At 40.5% G+C, this 19867-nt stretch overlaps 1 long non-coding RNA gene across 1 annotated transcript in view; it reads left to right on the top strand.

Moving 5' to 3' along the window:
- Nucleotides 1-18063, top strand: part of LOC133267252 (uncharacterized) — an 83952-nt gene extending 65889 nt beyond the window's left edge. Inside the window, exon 5 of the long non-coding RNA XR_009742688.1 lies at nt 17784-18063. This is a non-coding gene — a long non-coding RNA (uncharacterized LOC133267252). The remainder of the gene's footprint in view (nt 1-17783) is intronic.
- The last annotated feature ends 1804 nt before the right edge of the window (nt 18064-19867 follow it).

The raw sequence follows: 19867 nt of genomic DNA, 5'->3' as shown, positions 1-19867 counted from the left end.
TTAATGTGAATCTGTAGCCTTTGCTGAAGTATTTGTTGATATGCTAGACATACAAAACCAAAGATTTTTCTCTATGAAACATTCTGTCTTCTAACTCTTACTCTTATGGTAAGCCTCAAGTCCTGCTCAAATTCCCATTTTGGTTATCCAGCCCACTTTCAGCATAATGCTGAAATAGAGTGAAGGCAAATTATGTTATAGCTGTCATAATGAAGACTGCTATTAGCACAGTAATAATGGGATGATTCCTAGTTGGTGGAGTCAATACATTCAGGGCTGAATTATAGTATCTCTTGATAATACTTTTGGTAATCTCATATGAATAGCTTGCATAAAGAGTTCTGGCCATAACTGGAATGTGAGTTAGTTCCAGGGGATGAGAGATGTGAAGATGGATTGCAGCGCTTCTGGAACAAGTTAGAGGCAAATGCCCTGTACATGTTCCAAAGCAGACTTTTGCAATCCCAGCATTTACTGACCTGTGAAGGCAGATAACAATTACTATCCTTCTCAAGATCTTGTTCCACCATGGCAGTGTATCTCTAAGTAGTACAAACCATGGAAGGTCTAAGTATATCTCCAAACAATTATCATGCAGCATTGCTCTATCAAATAGCCACTATTCAATGGTGTCTAGTTTCTAATTCAAGTCTCAGATCTTTTAAAGATCTTGGCACCATTGAAGATGAAGGGTATAAATCATTTTGAGAGAAGCAGATTTAAAGTAGAGACATTTTCTCTGAGGAGACAAATTTAGAAACGCATTTATTGCCATTTATCAATTTTACATCTGAGATGCCTCAGCATATCCTGTTCAATTTTCTCGTCTTGTATGAAGTCTAAAAAGAGTATTTCTTGCTTTTCCAGAAAATTGTAACTAGCTAGGGAAGCACCATTAGGTCAGTTCTTAGACTGATAATAAGATAATAGCCCAAAGTCCCAATGCTGACCACTGAAATGCTTCTTCGAACACCTCTTTTGAATAGTGCTGGCTGTAATGGCAGTAACAATCCCACTTGGAGGTCCACGTGAGGAAAATATGTTTATGTAATAGGTCAGGTTGGTGTTCTCTTTCTCACATCTCATGTAAATACGTATTAAACCGGTAGTCAAGGGGTGAATTTATTAATATGGTTTGTTACTAAGAGCCTCCAGGTGATTCATACAAATGGTGCTTGTTAAGTCGAGCCTTGTAGGGAGAGGTCTTTGGCTGAGCAGATAATATTGTGTTAATGGAAACAGTCATCTCTAAAGAAATTGCATCTCTTGGCACTTTAGTGAAGAAAATAACAGGCTTCAAAGATTAGGCAAAAAATGCAACCGTCACAATTTGCAAGAAAGCATTGCTTAATATCACAGTGCTGTGCAGATGGAGAAAAATTACTGCGATGGTTGGTTGAAAGAAAAAAAACCCAGACCTCTATCACCTCTTGTGATCGATAGTCATTTTTATAAAATCTCAGGTAGAAAAGTTGTTTAGCTCTAAGAGCTGTAAGAAAGCAAGCAGGTGGTGAAAGGAGGTGGCCAGGGTTTTGGAATTCTGTGGAAACACTTGTGTCTTAAATAATAATTTTGAAGCACCATTTGTCAAGTCCTCTTAGGCAGCACCCCACTACTGACTCAATAAATGTATTACTGGTGCTGCTATGCCTCTCCAGAGCACAGGTACCTTTGTGCACGTCTGTTTTGGGTGTTGACTGTGCAACATTAACCACAGCTGTAGCCATAATAGGCTTTCCACAACTCTAACTAGCACCATGCGATTCAAAAGGCATATTAGTCTTTTTTCAGAAGCCATTGTGCTTCCAAGAGCAAACGTAGCCCTTGTCTGAAAGGTTGAGCTCAGCTAGGTTACATGTGGGACTAGGTGTTACTGGTGCTAGCATAGGCAGAAAGTCTCCATACCTTCTCATATCCTCCTTCTTAACCTCTCATACCACCTGTACCCTGGCTTCTGACTAGGTAGCTTTCTTTGTGACTCTGTTTCCTTAACTTAGATTCTAAATTTTTGGCAGATTCCAGGTATTTTCCTGAAGTGCCTTCGTTAATATAGTATGTCACTTCTTTCCTTCTTTTTTTTTAATTAAAAAGAGAAGAGGTTATTTTGAAATGTTTTCTTTGGTATATCATCATGTATTTGTATTGAGAATAGGTAAAAAAAAAGACTTTCTTAAAAAAATTTTGAATTTGAAAAATTATTTTAAATGACATTTTCCCTCGCTGTTTCCCTGCTCAATCCTCTTTATACATACATGCATACATACATATGAAAATAAGAAATGGAAAAATAAGCTTCATTTGAAGGAACGATGCCTATTCAAAAGGATCTCTAAATAGGAACTGGTAAAAAGGAGAATTTCACTTCATTAGTTTGAGTTCTGTTTCCGAGAAAGCAAAAGGAAATTTTTCTATATTTTAGAAGTTTTTGCGAAAGCTTGTTTATACTAATTCTGAAGAACCGGGTAATGCTAATTTGGCAATATTTCTGGAAAATTGAGCAGTTGAAGGGATAAAAATGTTTGCCATGTTTGGTTTTTTACTGTTACTTTGCATAGAGATTGCTATATAAAATTCAGTTACCTTCAAAAGGCCTCACAATCATTATCAATTGCTCAACTACTGTTATATTAATAATTTATTTTGCAAAAGTTGTTTATTATCCAATATCTTACCTAAATAGTACCTGGTCTTATTAGAAAACCGAGCAAAACAGAGATACAAAATTTATAACCCGGGCTTCTTAGGAACTGAAATATTAATTCCACAGGGAATTCTGTTATTTCTAATGCATTTGTTTGAACTTCAAAAGAAAAGCTAAATATTATGTATTTCTTGGAAAAACAAAAATTGCTTGGATTTCAGGTAAAGGGTATGAAGATATTTAGATATGACATCCTTTTTTTTTTTTTTTACTGTGTTTTTATTCATTCTACATGCATTTACTTTTAAGTTATACCAAGATATCAGTAACATTACATGTATGGTAATGGAATGTCCTAAATTAGGCTCTTTGAAACCCAAACTGTGTATTCACTTCTTCAGTGTGCTTTTTTTTCAGGATGAGGGTTTACGGACACAGCCTGGATTGGGACTTGATCTCACAGGAATCAGGGGTGTGAAAAGGATTTTCTGCAGACTAATGACATCAGAGAATAATGTGTGGCTTGTAACAGAGCAGCAAGCAGATAGCCATTGCCCTGAAGATCAGGAAGGAATTTCTGACACACTCATGGACTCAAAATGTGAGATTTAAAATGGCATGTTCATCCTGAAGCAAGAGAGAGATGCTTCAGTAGTGGGCTAAAGAAATACTCCTACTTTTCCTGCTTTAGAGTACCTGTAAATCAGCACTTCCTTATTTCTATGTGTCTTTTGAAATTTCTCTGTTCAGAGCATACAGTGGCTGGAAAATCACAGGAGTGCCTGAAACCCTCCAGAGGAGAGTGAGTGGTTCAAAGGATCTTCTTAGACACTGATGGGAAATGGAGAGCCACACTTCAGGTGTAATCTGGAGAGGAGTTTGCTGCCAGCAACACGTCCTTTGAGGTAGTTGCAGCTCAAAAGATGGCTGAAATGAGCAGAGCTGGAGTTTGACTGGAAGACAAGAAAAAGAGTAGCTCAGGTCAGTTAATCTACCTCATTGCATGTGGGGGATCTATGATATAACGCTGTCTCTGCCTGCTCTGAAATAGTGTAATTGAAGGGATACAGTCTTCAAATGTATCCTTGCCTGAATGGTAGCTGTTAGGGCTTGCTAGACACTACTGATGTAGGACTCTGGGAAACTGCCCGAGAGAAACATTGGAAGTGGTGAGAGAAATACTCATGTAGTAGCTTGTAGGGCTCACAAAAGGAGTCTTTGGGGAGGAATAGGAAAAGTATGGAGACATTTCATATGAATCATGAAGATTAAGCTCTTCAAAGGTATGAAACATCTTCTGTACAAGCAGCAGCTGAAGATAGTTGGACTCTTCATCCTGTCAGTGGTGGAGTGCCATGAGAGAGACTGATAAAATTATGAGTCTGAGCTGCTTGGTGACTTGAAGGTGACTTCCAATTTTGCTGTTATTCTTAGTCAATATTTAGACACCCCAAAACCTGAGCAAACCTCCTGTGCTTTAAACACAGATTTCTTGATGTGTCTCAGACACAGCTGAGGATGCTCATTTTTGCAGACATAAGAGGGGATGCAGGAAGCAGAAATACTCAAAACTAAATGGATAATGGAGCTTGGAATAAGAAGCATTCAAAGGGGTGAACTGAAATCATGGGCAACACGCTCACCATCACCTCTCCATTCTGAAGAGAATTTCAATGCCAAAGTGGTGACATTTCAGTACTATGCTGATATGATCAAAATAAAGAGAGAAAACTGTAACTATTGGAAGAGGAACTATTAAGGAAGAGGTTTTAAAAAAAAAACAAACCTGGCAAACATCTCTCTCTTTCTTGGAAATGATCCCCACTTTCATCACACACACACTCTCACACCTATCCACAGTCTCCTTCCCCCACATCCTAAAGGGCAAAGCGCTCAATGAATGATGAAGAAATTAAGCAGTCAGTCCAGCTGCACAAGAGGATATCAGCTGATGTCAAAGTTCTTGTTTGGCATCCCAGTAAGGGTAGAGGGCTGGTGCACTTCTGGAAGATACCTCTGTGTTTTCCCTTTAACCGGCCCTGAGCTCTGAGAACTCTTGTGTAATTGCTCATTTCACAGATCTGTAGCTATACCAGAAAATTTTGTTGCCCTGAGGTCAAGATTCAGTTGCGTTGTGTCATCACTGAAGCCTGTTCTGATTTCTGGCTCTGGCAGGCTGGCTACCTGGCTTCAATGAAGGTGATCTCTGTGAACTCCAGTCCAAACCTGAAGATACAAGCAAAAAATTCACAGTGGTGAAGTTGGATCATTTGAATGCAAATCTGAACATTGTAAATAGATGCCTGTAGTTTCACCCACAGATTTTGGAAATGTGATAGGAATTTCCAATAAAATTTCATCTTATTCATAATGGTTGCTGCTGTGCTAACTAGATTTACAGTGGATCTGCTGGATTTGTTGATCCCTTGAGCAATAAACCTTGCAGTTAGAAACAAGGAAAAAGCAGAAGTATTCTAATGGAATTTCCACTTAGAAAATTTCATTTGACCGTAAGCCAGGGAGACATGCACAGCTACAGGGAACCTGATCTTACGAACTTCTCCCATTCGCTACCATTTGCTACTGCTGATTTTCCTGACCTTGCATCTCACTAAATAACCTGCCTTGGGCAACATTTCAGTTCTCTTTTTGGTGCTGTATTTGAGGTCTCTTCTGGGCATTACAGTCCTACTGAAGGGCTGGCTGTGTGAGAAGCAACTGAAGAATGTCTGTCTGTGTCCCTGGAGCTGTCGAGTTCCCTGTAGTTTTTCCTTGGTGGCCCCAATTAGGGGGTATGACAGCTGGTTTTTTTCCTCATGTGTGCAGCAAGGTCTTGCAGACTTATGGAATAGGCAGCATCCACTGAGATAGGAAGGTGACTGCCTTTCTTTGGGTGCTCTGCTCAGGGTGCCCTGAGCTCCTGAGGCACCATGAGCAGTACTATCACCTAGGCATTTCTCAGGAGGACTCTGAAAGAGAAACCAAGCCATGGCCACTGTGTGTTTAGTTACCAGCTGTGCATTTGTATGTGATCTGTATGGAAAGAGTATTGATGCTGGAGCTGGAGTACTTTTATCCTGTGGGTGTATGTGCATGCAAACATGATCAGTCACTCAGGGACTGCATGGTGCTGTAGCTGGTGTAGGATTTTGTGTATTACTTGGGCTGTGGTTTTGCCAGTTGTACAGTTTATAAGCTACATGGATTTTCCTAGAACATAACTCAGTAGAAGTAATTGAGAACTATTTTAGACAGATTTGGAAAATACGTAGGAACTTGTTTTATCTGTTTATAAAGACAAATGCTTTAGTTAGAAGTCCTAATTTTTGGAGTTAAAAAGTGACCATAAAATCCCAGAAAAAGTTAAGTAACCACATGGTACTAAATTGAAGCCTCAAGATTTTGACTAAGTCCTTTCTGCTCCCTGCAAGACCTGAAATTCCCCTGTATCCTTTGTCACAGAGCACTTATTTTGGTGTTGGTAGAATGGGAGAAGAGGAAACTGAAAAAACTACCAATTATTTGGCTTTAGGGTAGGCAGTTCATTTAGAGCAAAAAGGGGGGAAACTTTACTACGTTGATTTATAAACTGCTATTACTTGGATTTACCTGTAGAACTGTGAAGTGTTATCCTATAAATCACAGAGAGATGGATGACTAGACAGAGGAGAGGGGAAGCCACAGGATTGATTCAGGTATTAAAAACCTGCAATTTGTTGTGTTGTGATCACAGCTAAGGGTATGGACATCATTTTCACATGGTAGCAAGGATCATGTAATATACAACGAAAGAGTTCAATTCTGCAAGGGACTGTTACTGGCTATTTTCCTCTCTGGTTTACAAACATTTGCCCAAGAAGTGGAAGTAAAGCTCTATGAGGTGAATTCCTTTTATCTGCAGGAAAATATTTTAAGAAAATATGTTTGGGGCAAAGGCTGTTCTAAATCTCACTGAGTTACTTTCTTCTTTAGTGAGATGACTTGATTATCTTCCTGGGTTTTTTTATCAATAGAGTGGTTGAAGATGGTATGAATTTGTTCTGGCAAAGCTCAGAGCAATACATTGAGTTCTCTCTTTTTTATTTTTATTTAATTTCATATAGGCTGTGTCTTTTCCAGGGTTAGCAATTTCCTCCACAACCTTTTTGTCTAGGAGTCTTTAAAACTGTTGTGAATTTGTCTCTCACAACTTAGTATTGATGTTGTGACTTGGAATGAAAGCTCCTGGAGAGGGTAAGATGAGGTGTCCAGCCTTTATTTGCTGTGCATCCTTTTTTAGCCTATAAGACTCAGCTCTCATAAATTATGTGGATTCAGGATTGAGGCCAGCCTATCAGGAAAGCTGTAACCTTCCTGCACCTCCTTATCACCTCAAAGAACACTCAGGAGGAGACACAGGTAGAGCATGTGACCTAGTTTTTGCTGCCTTTTGGTGAAAAGTGTGTGTCTGACTGCTATATCTAAGTTCATAATACTTTTTTTTCATTAAATAATACTCTGAATTGTGTTACAGAAAATCCCTTTTTCTGATGCCCACTTGTATATCTCCCAGATGGAAAACTTTCTGTTGCAGTATTCATGTGACAAATTGAAATGTTTTACAGAAAAATGTATTGGCTCTATTGACAATTTCATTTCAGATATATTCCATTCATTTATGTAAAAGTCAAAAACATAATGACTTTATCCAAACAGTCCTTTTGGGCTTTCAAAAAAAAAACCATTCAAATGAAATATTTATAGAGGATTTTGTTTCATGAAATATTTGGAATTTTTGACTTTGAAAAGTTGTTTAAAAAGTTTTGTGGTGGTTTCTTTTGGTTGGTTGGTTTTGTGTTTTGTTTTGTTCTTCCTTGAACGAAATCTAGGCCTTCGGACAAAATGTAAGCCTTGAGAGCTTTTGTGGGGGGTTTCATCATGAAGAGCAACTCTGTAGTTTTCAGAGGTTGCCCTGCATGTAAGCAGATGTCAGAAACTGGCAAGTATTTGCCCATGACCTTCCTAGCTAAACCTCAGGCTGGGCTTCTTCCTGTGTTTCTGAAACGGACTCTGTTGGAAGAAGAGCCACGGGGCTCTGCTTCTCTTCCTGTTTTTATCTCCTACTGGTTTTGTCATGAGGATCCTTTTGTGTGAGGATCTTCCATGCAGATACCACTGCCTTGCTATACCTTGCTGTCTCAGGAAGATCAGGACAGGTCTCAGATGCAGGATGCTGCTCATCCTGTGCCTTGGATAATGCACAGTCAATTTAGAGGCTGCACATCTTCATTGACAGCAAGTCCTACTTATAAACACAAAAGAATTAAATCTGAGAACCAGCACAAGAATGACCAAAGAATATAGCTTCATCCATGTGAGAACCTGTGTTGGCTAGACAAGCTGATGAGTTTTTAAATTAATTAAATAAGTGCAGGTAATGATTGTTATATTTTAGCTTCTGAAGACAATAAAGGTAAGAACAAAGTGCAAGAATCAACAGTTTTAAAATATTTATAGTCTAAAAGAGCACAGCCATTTGTGTGCTTAAAGGAACTGGAAACTTGTATGTTTGCTGATATTCCAAGTATCCCTCTGAGGATGTAAAATGCTTAACTGGAATAGACCCTGATCCTTGGCTCTCACTGAATTCACTGGAAGCAGGTTTGGGTTTTTGATCTGGAACAATATGCAAGATGGGCTTTTAAGCTGGGGATAAATGGACTATTCATGAATTTCTTAGTTTCTCTTCTTTTTCTTTCCCTATCCAACCCCCCCGACAGACTCTCCCTCCAACTCTTTGACAATATTATGAGCCCACTAAGGGCTGGTTCTCTTTCAAGTCTTCTAGTAAACGCAAGGATTTCTCACTAGAAATCCTCTTCCATGGCTGTCTTTCACAGTTGATCACATGCAGCAGTAGGAAATGCCTCACTCTTCTAGGTCAAGTGGGCTCCCATCGTTCTCACACATGTGGCCAGGCTCTGCCCTTTGCTTTATCGTTGCTTTCCGCAGCACATCAGTGAGGTTCACAAGGGCAACCTTTCTTTCTTCACTTTATGAGTGGTAGCGTGATTCTACTAAAGACCACGTATGGTATCTCAGCCTGGCATTTGTTCATCATTTCAGCACTTATTCTTTCCCTGGCAGTATGGGTAGTCTGACAACATATTTTGGTGGTCTGTCATACAGACTCTTTTTCATGTTTGCTCAGTGGGCTAGACAGTAATTGGTTTGTTTGGGGTTTGTCTCAACAACCAGAAGAAGATATTTTGAACAGTATTTTGGACAATGTCTGCCTGAAATGCTGTACAAATTGGCAAGGAGAACTGAGAGACTTGAAATAACTTTTAACTCTATTATCAGGTCATATCCAAAACTGAAAGAATATCTGTTTAGAAATCAGGAGAAGAGGTTGAATTCTTTTGTGTTTTAAATTAGGACTTGCTGTCAATAAAGTTATGCAGCCTCTAACTTGATTGTGCATTTCTTAGGTCAGTCTCATAAGGAAGGACATAAAGGAAAAATGAGACTATAGATGTGGGCATCAGTAAAGTCTTCAAGATTCCCATTTACATTCCTAGTAAAAATAGACTCCTAATGATAATGGGAAGAGAGAGAAGAATTGAGGCAAAGAGGAAAGTATATATGTGAACATTAAGGAGAATCAGGCTCAAGAAAAGGTGAATTTGTTAATTTACAAAGGAGGCAATCTTTTCACTGAATAATGATATTTTTGTTGTTGTTGTTGTTTTGAAGATTGGGGTGGGAAGATCAATCTAGATTTATCTCTTTTTATTAATGTTATGTTTTGTAAGCATATATAAAGATTTAGTTCTTAAAATTGGCATTCTGTATTACTTGGGAAATAATTAAGAAAGGATTCCCTGCATACAGAAAACACTTTCCAAAATCAAGGTTCACTTGGCAAGGAGAGGGAATCAACTGGTGCTGTAATGACTTCCTGATTCTGAAAAAAAATTGGAAGGACATGGTGAGCAAAGAAAGAAATATTCATACATCCAAGGTGTCCTTGAGGAAAACAAGGCTTCTAAGGCTTAGAAGATAAAGCAGCAAGCTCTGAGGCTCACAGGGGTAGAAATTAATGGCTAACAGAAAAAGAATTTAAAGGCTTCAGTCATTAGTAGTTTCAAAGGAACAGTTTCCTTTGTTTTCCTTGCCTTAAATGGAGGCTGAGGATCCTGGAGAACTAGGTTTAACCTAGAAGTTTGAAAGAAACATTTTTGGCTTTGACCCAAATGATAACCTAACATTGAGCCTAGTGTTGCACAGAAATGAAATCAGCTCCACAGATCAGTGCTGAACATGCCCTTTATGGTCTTGACAACCTCCTGGGGACACCAGAAATTACCATTCCCACCCCTCAGCTTGAAGATGGTAGTGTAAAGGAGAGGACATCTGGGTTTCCGAAGGAGTGAACCTTTCCATCAGTCAGTTGGTGTCTGTCTTTCAAATCTTTATTATTCATGCTCAAAGAGTGGCACTGCCAAACTGTAGCTATCTAAATGTTCAGCTTCTCATCTAAAAGCATGTTGCCCAATCTCCTGCTCTCCAAATACAGTGAGCTGAGCAACCCTCTGGATTCATCTCTCTTCATTTACTGCAGAGAAATCATAGACAACTGATTTGATTTAGGCTATATCAAATTCCTAGGTGGCTATGGTGAGAGGAGAATTATCCAGCCCTAGCTTGCTGGGTCTCGGTCTGAGTATGTGACAAAGAAAGCAAAAAAAAAAAGAGGGTGCCAGTGAAAATGGGTGTCCTGGGTTCAGATAAATAGACATAAAGATGACAGATCCTTACTTCAGGCTGTGTAAGGTAAAATGTCATGTGTGGATGTGGCTGGGTTAATGTCATTTGCTGTGATAGCACTGCCTGCTGAAGCTTGACTATCCCAGAGGACAGGGTGTAAGAGCTAGTCAAAGGGCTAGCAGAATCAGCAAAGTCAGAGAAGGAAATGGGTCCAGCCTTCCTGAAGAAGCCTTATTCCAGAAGGGAAGTTTAGGCATGTTCAGCTGAGGGGAACCATGTTTTTGTTTTGTATTAGTCCTAAAATGACTTCATGAAAGAGAGAGACAAGATATCAAAGATAAATTCAGGGTAATGCGGTGTTGGGATCTGGGTCATTGTGCTGAGGTCCAAAGAGCTGAACAGCCCTAGGAGAAAGCAGTGGTCTCTGGCTCCAAGATCCTACTCTCTTCACAGGGATTCCAATATGAAGGGAAGACAGTATTTCTCCCTGGGGTAAGCAAAATTTGGCTAACCAAGCACCTTGATGCTCCCTTAATTTGTGCATTGTTTTGCGGGTTTTTTGTTTGCCTATGACCTCTTCAGACAGTTACCACCTGGAACGTGTTGTGCTTGCCATTTCATTCACCTTTCCATGGAGGTGGAAGGTGTGCAAAGCCTGTTGAAAAATACATTCATTCAGGAGCTCTAGGTAACACTTGTGAGTTCTTTGATCATTATTTGAATTTCTGAATTTATCTACTCTTGCACCCAATCTGCAAACTGAGAGGAGTGTCTATAATTCTCAACCAGGGAGGTGGGGTAGCCACAAGATTTTCACAGGGTTCACACCATACCGAAACAGGTCAGTGGGAGGCTATGCTGGGGATGTCTAGCAGTTTCCTTTCTAATTTGGAAACAGCCCCTCAGTATATCTGATTGCTCTGGTCCTAAGCTGTTACCTTGGAACTGAGATGGCTGGTGATCCAACATCAGCTGCATCTATATGAGTGGAAAAAGTAGACGAGGGTGGTTTAAGCATAGTGATCCCTGAGTGCTAATGTAAAGAGAGCTAATATAAAGAGAAACATATTTGGCAGCATTACAAGTCAGGCACTTTGAGGATTTCAAAATTTTGTCCTTTTTTATAACAATAATAAATTTGTCAGTTATGTGGACAAATATTTTGAGAAATGAATGTCTTTTACTGCATTCAGAGCCATTGCTCCACATCCAGTGAGATGATGGCCAATAAAACTGAGCTGGGAGGTTTGAGTTCTGCATTGCTAAAGCCTTCATTGTGTACGGGTTTAGAAAATGTACACATGTGCCAGAGTGTCTCATTGTTCTTTTGCTGTTTTATTATTTCATCAGTATGAAGTGGTTCTGATTCCAGCTATGAAATGCAAGTTTAGCTTATATTGATCCTGCTGTCCATGTATAGGTCCTTAGCAGCTTTGCAGGATGCTGTTAAGAGCAATTAGGTTTTATTTGCAGCCGAACCATACTGTGCTCTGCTCCCTATTGAAACAAAATTGCATCTCAGTCCAAATGTACTTGCTTTGTTTTTTATGTTTTGTTCATTTTCATTATAGAGGGGCATAGTTGAGATCCCCCCATTCTTTTGAAAGCTTAGAGGGGGTCAAAAGCCAATCTATTTCAATGTACTTGGGCATCCCAAGGCAGGGAATGTGGCTTTGCGGTTCCCAAAACCGCATTGTTAAATGGCTGTCTCTGCTGTGGGTTCATAGTATAGCATCCACAGTCTGACCAGACTACTCTTGTCTTTATGGATTTTTAGATATTTAGGCCAGATTCTTCATTTGCTGTTAGGCTGAAGCTCACCGTTACATGTTGTAGCTCCCAGGATAACTCAGATTTCCATTACATTTTTGACAAATCCAGTAACTCCTTGTTTGTCAAAAGTTTATTGTTTGTCAGGCTGGCAAAAACTTAGGAGTTCTCTAAACAGATTCAATTTTCAGCACTCAAGGAAACTTCTCCCTCTCATGAGAAGTTAGCATCTGAATTTGTGGGCATGTCACAGTACCAGTCCAGTTGTTGGTTCTTTAAATGTTATAAATCCAATTCACAACATCACCACTTCCCATGTAGTGTCTTTTTTTCCCTAACTGGTGTGCAGCTTAAAAAATGATGTATATGCTACACCCTTTGTCAGATGCTTGGAGGGATGACGTTACAGACACAATGACTTCAAACAGCACTGAAATACTGCAGCCTTTAGGTTTGGATATGTGAGGTCTTTTTGTAGTGAGACCAAAGCTATGCTAGGAAAAACTTAACACCTCAGGCTGAAACAAAGTTAATAGACAAGGGCATGTGCTTGCATAAAAACACTACCCAGGTATATCATAGAATATTTTAAAATACAAGAACGATGTGGTACCAAAGAAATGAATGAAGGGATCATTGGTTAAATGTAAACCAGGCAATGCTCTAGCAACAGCAAAGGTCTTACAAAATGCTAGGAGAACTACTGCACCATCACTGATATATCTCATCAGATCCAAACTGAACTCCTTGAGGGACTGTGCCATGTATTTTTTCAGCGCAGATAGACAAATGCCTGGTGAAATGATAGTTATAAACAGCATTGTGCCTTTGCAGGGAAGACTTGGGCACACAGCACATTAAGACCTTACCATTTAAAACACTATGCTGGCAGAATGGTGACAGGACAGTTGGACATGGGCTGGTTCCCGCCATGCTCTGCTCCAAAGGACACCTTTCTGGGAGGTCAGCAATGTATTGGTTGTGGGTCCTCTCCTTGAGTAAGGAAAGTTCAGTGCCGACAGTACATCAGCCAGAGGACCAAAAAATGGAAATTGTTATTCTCCACTACTACTTCCCTACCTCTGACACCTTGTCTGTAGTGCATAGTTTTAGTGCAGTACTGTCCCATGCATCTGTCTAGGGTTGTGTAATGGGTGTGCTGTACCGAAAGAGTGTAGGGAGATTTCCTGTTCCCCCTAGTAGGTCACAGCACAGACATACCACTAGGAAAACTGTTCCTGAAGTCATCTGGCCAGATTTTGTTGCTGGTCATATACATTTGGAGGAATGCCACAGTCTTCAGTACTATCCATTGGATTGTACAGGCGAGGGGGGGGGGGGGGAGAATCAGACCCTTCTTTTTTTTTAAGGAGTCAGAAGCAATTGCAGTCATTCATAACTGTTATAAGACCTGCCTCAAAAAGTCTGTCACGAATGCCAGGGGACCATGGCACTTGTTTCTTTTTAGACTAGACTCTGACACTACAGCTAACCTAACAGAAAGATCCCCAGGAGTGTTTGTAGACATAGTGGCCACACAATGCAGAGTGCTGGTGCCACAGGTACCATTCAGATATGGTTCAAATGTGAAAAGACTGTGAGGTTGGAAATGGCAATGACAACTTTTTTGCTAGAGCAGATATTACCTGTATCTCAAGTCCTACGACTAACTTGATAGAAATGTAGTCTTCTGCCCAGATCCAGCCCAGATCAAACTTGTCTTGTTGAACAGTCTGCTGGTGGAGAGACCCAGTTGCTGTGACACCCTGGTGTGAGACCGTTTTACCCCTCTCCTCCCGGTATCAAACATCCTAGTTTTATATCACATGCAACAGATGGTACAATAGAAAGACAGAGCTGTTGGTTCTCTGCCTGTCACCTGAAAGCTGTCTGTCTGGCCTAGAAGTAGCTTCTCAAAGATAGGCTTCCTGCTTTTCTCATGGTCAGACCATGCTACAGAGAAAGGGTTTATTAAAACATGAACAGGAGAGAAGCAGGAGGGTCCTCGGGAGCCTGGGATGGGGTAACTTTCCCTTGAAATAGTGCGATTAGGTTGTGTTAGGATTGGACTCTGTCATGGAAAATTAGCCCTGAAGACAACTTTGAGAGATCATTAAAGCATCTTTCCATCTGAAGGAAAGTGCAGCTATAATGACATAATCCTTAACAGAGGTGTATATAACTCCTCCTTAAAGGCTTGAAGTTGAGGCCTCAAAGATTAAATAAGCATTAGCAAGCTGCAGCAATGAGCAGCTGTGATTACTAGAATTAAGCCTGTATTCTAAGGAGCTGGAACAATTAATCATCATTTTAAAATATCAATGTGTAGGCTAATTAGCCAAGCCACAAAGCTAATTCAAAATTAAGCTCTGGAGAAAGGTGAGACAGTAACTATCCTGTTCTTGCTATTTTTATTTTCCCCTCCTTCAAAACTGAGCTCGCCCTGTGTCTTTTATGATACCAAATTGACTAAAGATACATAACATCTTAACACCTTTTGGTAGTGGGGAAGGAGGAGGATTACAGTCAGAAATGAAGGCATTCAGCCTCGTTTTAACTGCAAGTTTCCTTCTGCCTTATTTCACATGGGGTGGAGGTGAGCAGGTGGTGTGTGGTAAGGCAGTAACTAGTTAAGACTCTCTAACTTCTTACCTGCCTTGACTTAGAAGCCGTTAAGCTCCCCTCTGTGGGTTTGCAAAAACTGCTGCCAAAAATCTGTATTTATTACTAACTTGAGTTTATTTAGTGTAAGTATCTGGCCAACAGGTTTTGTCTCTTTTGTGCTTACTATAGCCTTCTTTTAGCAGCCTCTCCTTCCAAAATTGCTGAGGGATGTATGAAGAAAATTATCTGTGAACTGTAGTCTTGACTTCAGAATTGGGTCATGAGTTACTGTCTGAGAATTGGTCCTTAAAACTAAACTGTCAGCAGGAATCATTGAAATTTCTAGGAGATACACTGTTAGAAAATTCAGCTTGTTTTTACCTGCACAACTTCTTGTCAAGCTCTGTGAGGATTTGATTCCAAGCCCAGTACAGCTAAAGGAGATGACTGTACTTCAGGAAGGCTGGGATTTGGACATAAGTTAGGCTTGCTTTATAGCACAAACGTAATTCTATCACATACCTTCATCTCTCATATTTCGCTCTAGAGCCAAAGTATTTAAGGCCACAGGATTTTGAGCTGAGTGCATCTTTTACAGATATAAATCCCTTTTCTAAAACAGGAAAAAGAGAAGTATACTGTGACTGATAGCTCAATCTGAGCTCTGCATCTAAGCAAAACCCCAGTCCGCGTGTAAGGCAGGAAGTGAATTGCAGAGCTTCAGAAATAGCACAGAAACCTACATTCTGCTTGCAAATGCACTGTTCATAGCTCCCGCAGGGGCTGTAGCTCAGCCCCGTGCAACAAAGGCAGCAATCCGGGTGTGGAATAACACGTAAAAAACTGTGTTATGATATACACTCACAATAAGGCTGCCTTACAGCAAGCAGGAAATCTTCTAATTGCTTGGAGTATGTGTTGGAAGGTTGCCTTAATGCAGAGAGTTTGCATGGGAATGTTGCTGAGTGTGGCAAGAGCGGGATGTAGAAGGATTAGCCTGGTCCCATGAACCTTCAGTTCAGTCAGGCCTAGTTCATGCTAAGGGGAAGTGAGCCAAAATCCAGCACCTTTGGCTGAGCACGGGAAGCAAGACGTGGCATTTATGGCTAATTAAAGGGGTCAAAAGTAGTTCTGGGCAGGTTGGGCTCCATCCCTCAGTCTATTTTGCTTTGGTTTCTTTCTCTTACAGTGGAACTGGGCTTAAATTACAGTGGGTGTGTGGAGTGAAGTCTGACTCTCTTAAAATGACCCAGAAAAGAGGTTCAGCTGACCCTGTATGCTTTTTCCCAGTTTCCAGGGCTTCCACTTCCTTTCTTTGCAGAATTGTGTTATTTCTAAGGTACAGCGTGAGCAGGAACACAGGTGTATACAATGCATATAAATGCATGCCTGCAGATTACTTTGGTAGTGGTGACATCACAGTATGTGATAGGGCATGGAAAGGGTCAAGATGAAAACAAACCAGCTGTCAAATCCTGACATCCCATGTCAGTGCTAAATCAAGAACACAAGCTGGATTGTGCCTTGTATGACCTGGTGAGGGAATTGGCATGGAGCACTGACATGCTGGCTGCAACTATGGGAGGCCTGCTGGCATTGTGCAGATGAACACAAGCACACCCTTCCTCTTCAGCCACTGTGTAGAATCCCAGGCATCCCCAAAGTATCGTGCAAGGTACAGCTACATGTGTGTCATCCATGTCTGGTGCATTGCTTCTAGGGGTCAGTGGGAAAGCTGAGTCCAAGTGTCCTCACCAGGCTGTTGACAATTGGAAAAGACTGGAGAGGTGTTAGGAAGACGTGTTCTAATTCCACCAGTGAGGCACAGGTTGTTTTTTTTTTGCACCTCTGACGTCATTTGCTGCCTCAACAGGCTGCTGAATCTACCAGCATCTATTCAGGGAGTGTTAAGACCACAGGGGATTGAACTGCTTTTTTGAAAGGCATGAGTTTCTAGCACTTACTGAAAACTTGTGGATGAAATCAGAAAAATCCTGACATTTCTAGAGAAGCAGTTAGAAAGAAGAGACATAGGCACATGCATGCTGTTGTATTCTGTCATCATGTTTACTGTAGTTCATAATAAATGTGTGTGTGTGAATACACATCTGTTTGTTAAGTACTTCCTCTACTTATGATCCTAGGAGTTTTCTTGTTAAAAATCAAGAAAATATTTTATTTCATATCACCTGTATTTGCAATCCCATTGCAAGAGAAAGTTTTGTAGTAGCTTCTGTTAGTGCATCTCAAGAACAAATATGTGAATATGGTTTATTCAAATATACCAAGCACATTTGGTTACAATGATGGAAACTGCAAAACCTTTTAGAATGTCACTTTTTATTTGCCTGAATGGAAAGTAAACAAGCCCCTTGTTCACTCCCACCTCAAACAATAAGAATCTGGAAATTGTTTTAAATGCTGGAAAACACTCATAGGAGATACAAAATGGAGAAACAGGATTGTCAACTTTCCTGAATGATTAATCCTGGATTTTAAACTAGACAAACAAAATTTCATCTCAGACAATAATTTTCAGAAAATCATGACTAAATGAGAGGACAGCTTTCCACCGGCCCAGTTGAGTTTTTATTTTCATCTGTACAGCATGGTACCCTTTTTCTGTGATTAATCCCAGGGAAGAACTTGGTATGAGGCAGGTTACAGGGAAACAGTCAAATGAAAGCAGTTTTGCATCTTTTAAAACACAGCTATACAAAGTGAAGGAGGCAAGCACAGGATATTTGGTGGCTGGACTTCTACCCCCACCAGCATACAATGGCAGAGCTTAGATTTGGGCTGGGGGAGTGGGTGCTACCACCCTTACTTTGATAGAGCCATGCAAGAACGTCTACATCCCAGACTACAAATGGGAATAACTTGTCATCAGCCACTTCCATTGGTAGGAGAAGGTTTGTACTTCTTTTCTTACTGTGCATAATAGTTTTCCCTGCCAACAGCTTCATTGATCAAGGTTTAAATGCAGGCAGGGAGCTGACATTTGCTGTCCTCTCCCCAGAAAGATAAATGCTGGCTCTGCAACCTCATGAATGAAGGGAAAAAATGAAATCACCTTGCTCCCTTCTGCAGAGCAGTCATTAACCTCGCTAACAAGGAAGGAGGTGCTTTTTTTAAGCCACATGCCTGAGGGATTATACATGCAATTACTCTTTATGTCAGCATTGATGTTTCTGAATAAGCATGTGCCCTCCTGAAAACATATCCCAGGCAAGCAGAGGTTCTGACTATGCAGATTTAGACCAACAGAATGGAGGAGAACATAGGTTACAAAATAAAGGCCAAGCAGCCCTGTTTATGATAAAGGAATATCTATATGTTTTCATTTGTAAAAATGAAATTCAATTTCCATTGAATTTCAATGAATATACATACATACATACATATAATATTGCATTAAAACCAAAAGCCTATTCACCAGTACTTTAATATTGTGCCTTAATAATATAACACTTTCCAGAGCCAGTCATGACTTTAAGCCAGATCATGGCTAAAAATATTAAGGAAAGGATCACCACAGCAACAGTCACATTTCTCCCCTTCTGCAGAAGAAATGGAAAAACACTCAAACTTTGCCAACCTGAATAAATTATCCAGATTATCAGATCTGTAAGGAAAGCTGTGTGTAATCAGCTCTTTGTACTTGGGTGCCAGTGAGAGTATGCACGCGTGTGCAGCCCGTTAAATACATATGTCAAAGGGGACAGCTATGAAAATACGCCCAAGAGAATTACAAATTACCATGGTTGTACCTTACTTGACCAGCAGATATCATGTGCAGCGTGGTGCTCACTGCAGCACTGGGGGCTTCCCATCCAGCTGCCAGACTGGGCTCACCTGCCCCTGGGGGCCTGGAGATGGGATGGAGGACACTCTCTTGCTCCTGCTTCAGTGTGAAGCCAGGAAACGGCTAATATGCTCATCCTGATTCAGAAGTGCAGACTCACTCTTAATTCAGGCTGGCAGTTGTTTTTGTGTTGGTCACAGTTTGCTTTGCCAAAGAAAATTGTCTCATTATCCAGGAAGGGAAAAACAGGGTAAAAGTGGGGAGGGGGGCAGAAGAAATGTTGTCACTGCTTGGCTTTACCCACCTTGTGCAGGCATCTTCACTGGAAGACTCCTTTTACCAAGCTTCCTATATAGTCAACAAAGAGAAGCTGGATTTTTTAGAGGCAAAACCCAAGGAAAGGACGTGACACAGGATAGTGGTAATGATGTCAAGATCTTTAGCAAATTCAGAATGCATCAACGACTTTAAAGCTGAGTTAGGGAAGCCCAAAAGCACGTGGCTTTTGAGCACAGGAATTCAAGGTAAAGCTTGGAGTGCAAAAGCTGTGTGCTTCCATTCCTGGCTTTCTTGCTATTAGGAAGAACACTTGTTCAGCTCTTTGTTGGTCTGGTACTAAATTCTGGATTGTCAGCCAGCTGCCATTGCTTTCTAGCTTGGATTTCTAGCTAGAAACAGCCTTCAGTTTTTCTGGGATCACACATTTTAAACAAACAGAGTGTGACTGGTCTGTGTCTTTAGCCTTTTGTTCTTTCCAGGCTCATAGATGTTTCGCTAAGGAGGTTCATGCTCCTGCTGAAAAAAATTCAGCCTATTCATAGAAGACTTGCTTTTTTTTCTTAGTTTTCTTTCTAAGCCAGTGCATACTGGGCACAGTTAGATGAGCTAAGTAATCCCAGTGGTATCCTGGCCCCAACTGGAGCATCTACCAAATGATGGGTCCAGCATATACTGTAATGTTGGTGCAGACTGAATTCCTGTAATGACCCATACCTGATGGTAATGTGCCTGAAAAATGGCTAAGATGACTGCTGTCAGAAGCGTATGGGGCTTTCTCCTGACTTGCAGTACATGCTCTTCAGGGTCTTTGGGTGCCAGTGGCAGAGGTGTACATGAAAAGCAGGAAGTTTGTTTGATCACAGCTGCAGAGCCTCTCTTGCTTTCACTGTCACTACGTCCACCTTATTGTAAAGAACAGTTTAGGGCAAAATTGGTTGCTTTGCAATATTGTACTTTTCTTTCTTCCTTTCTTTCTTTCTTTTTTTTTTTTTTTAATTTGAAGGATGCTATGGGCCCAT

The sequence above is a fragment of the Pezoporus flaviventris genome, unplaced genomic scaffold, assembly GCF_033815535.1.
Source record: "Pezoporus flaviventris isolate CSIRO_AGI_PZ_B2104156 unplaced genomic scaffold, CSIRO_AGI_Pfla_v1 ptg000007l, whole genome shotgun sequence".
NCBI classification, from domain to species: Eukaryota; Metazoa; Chordata; class Aves; order Psittaciformes; family Psittacidae; genus Pezoporus; species Pezoporus flaviventris.
This window is presented reverse-complemented; position numbering and strand designations above follow the sequence as displayed.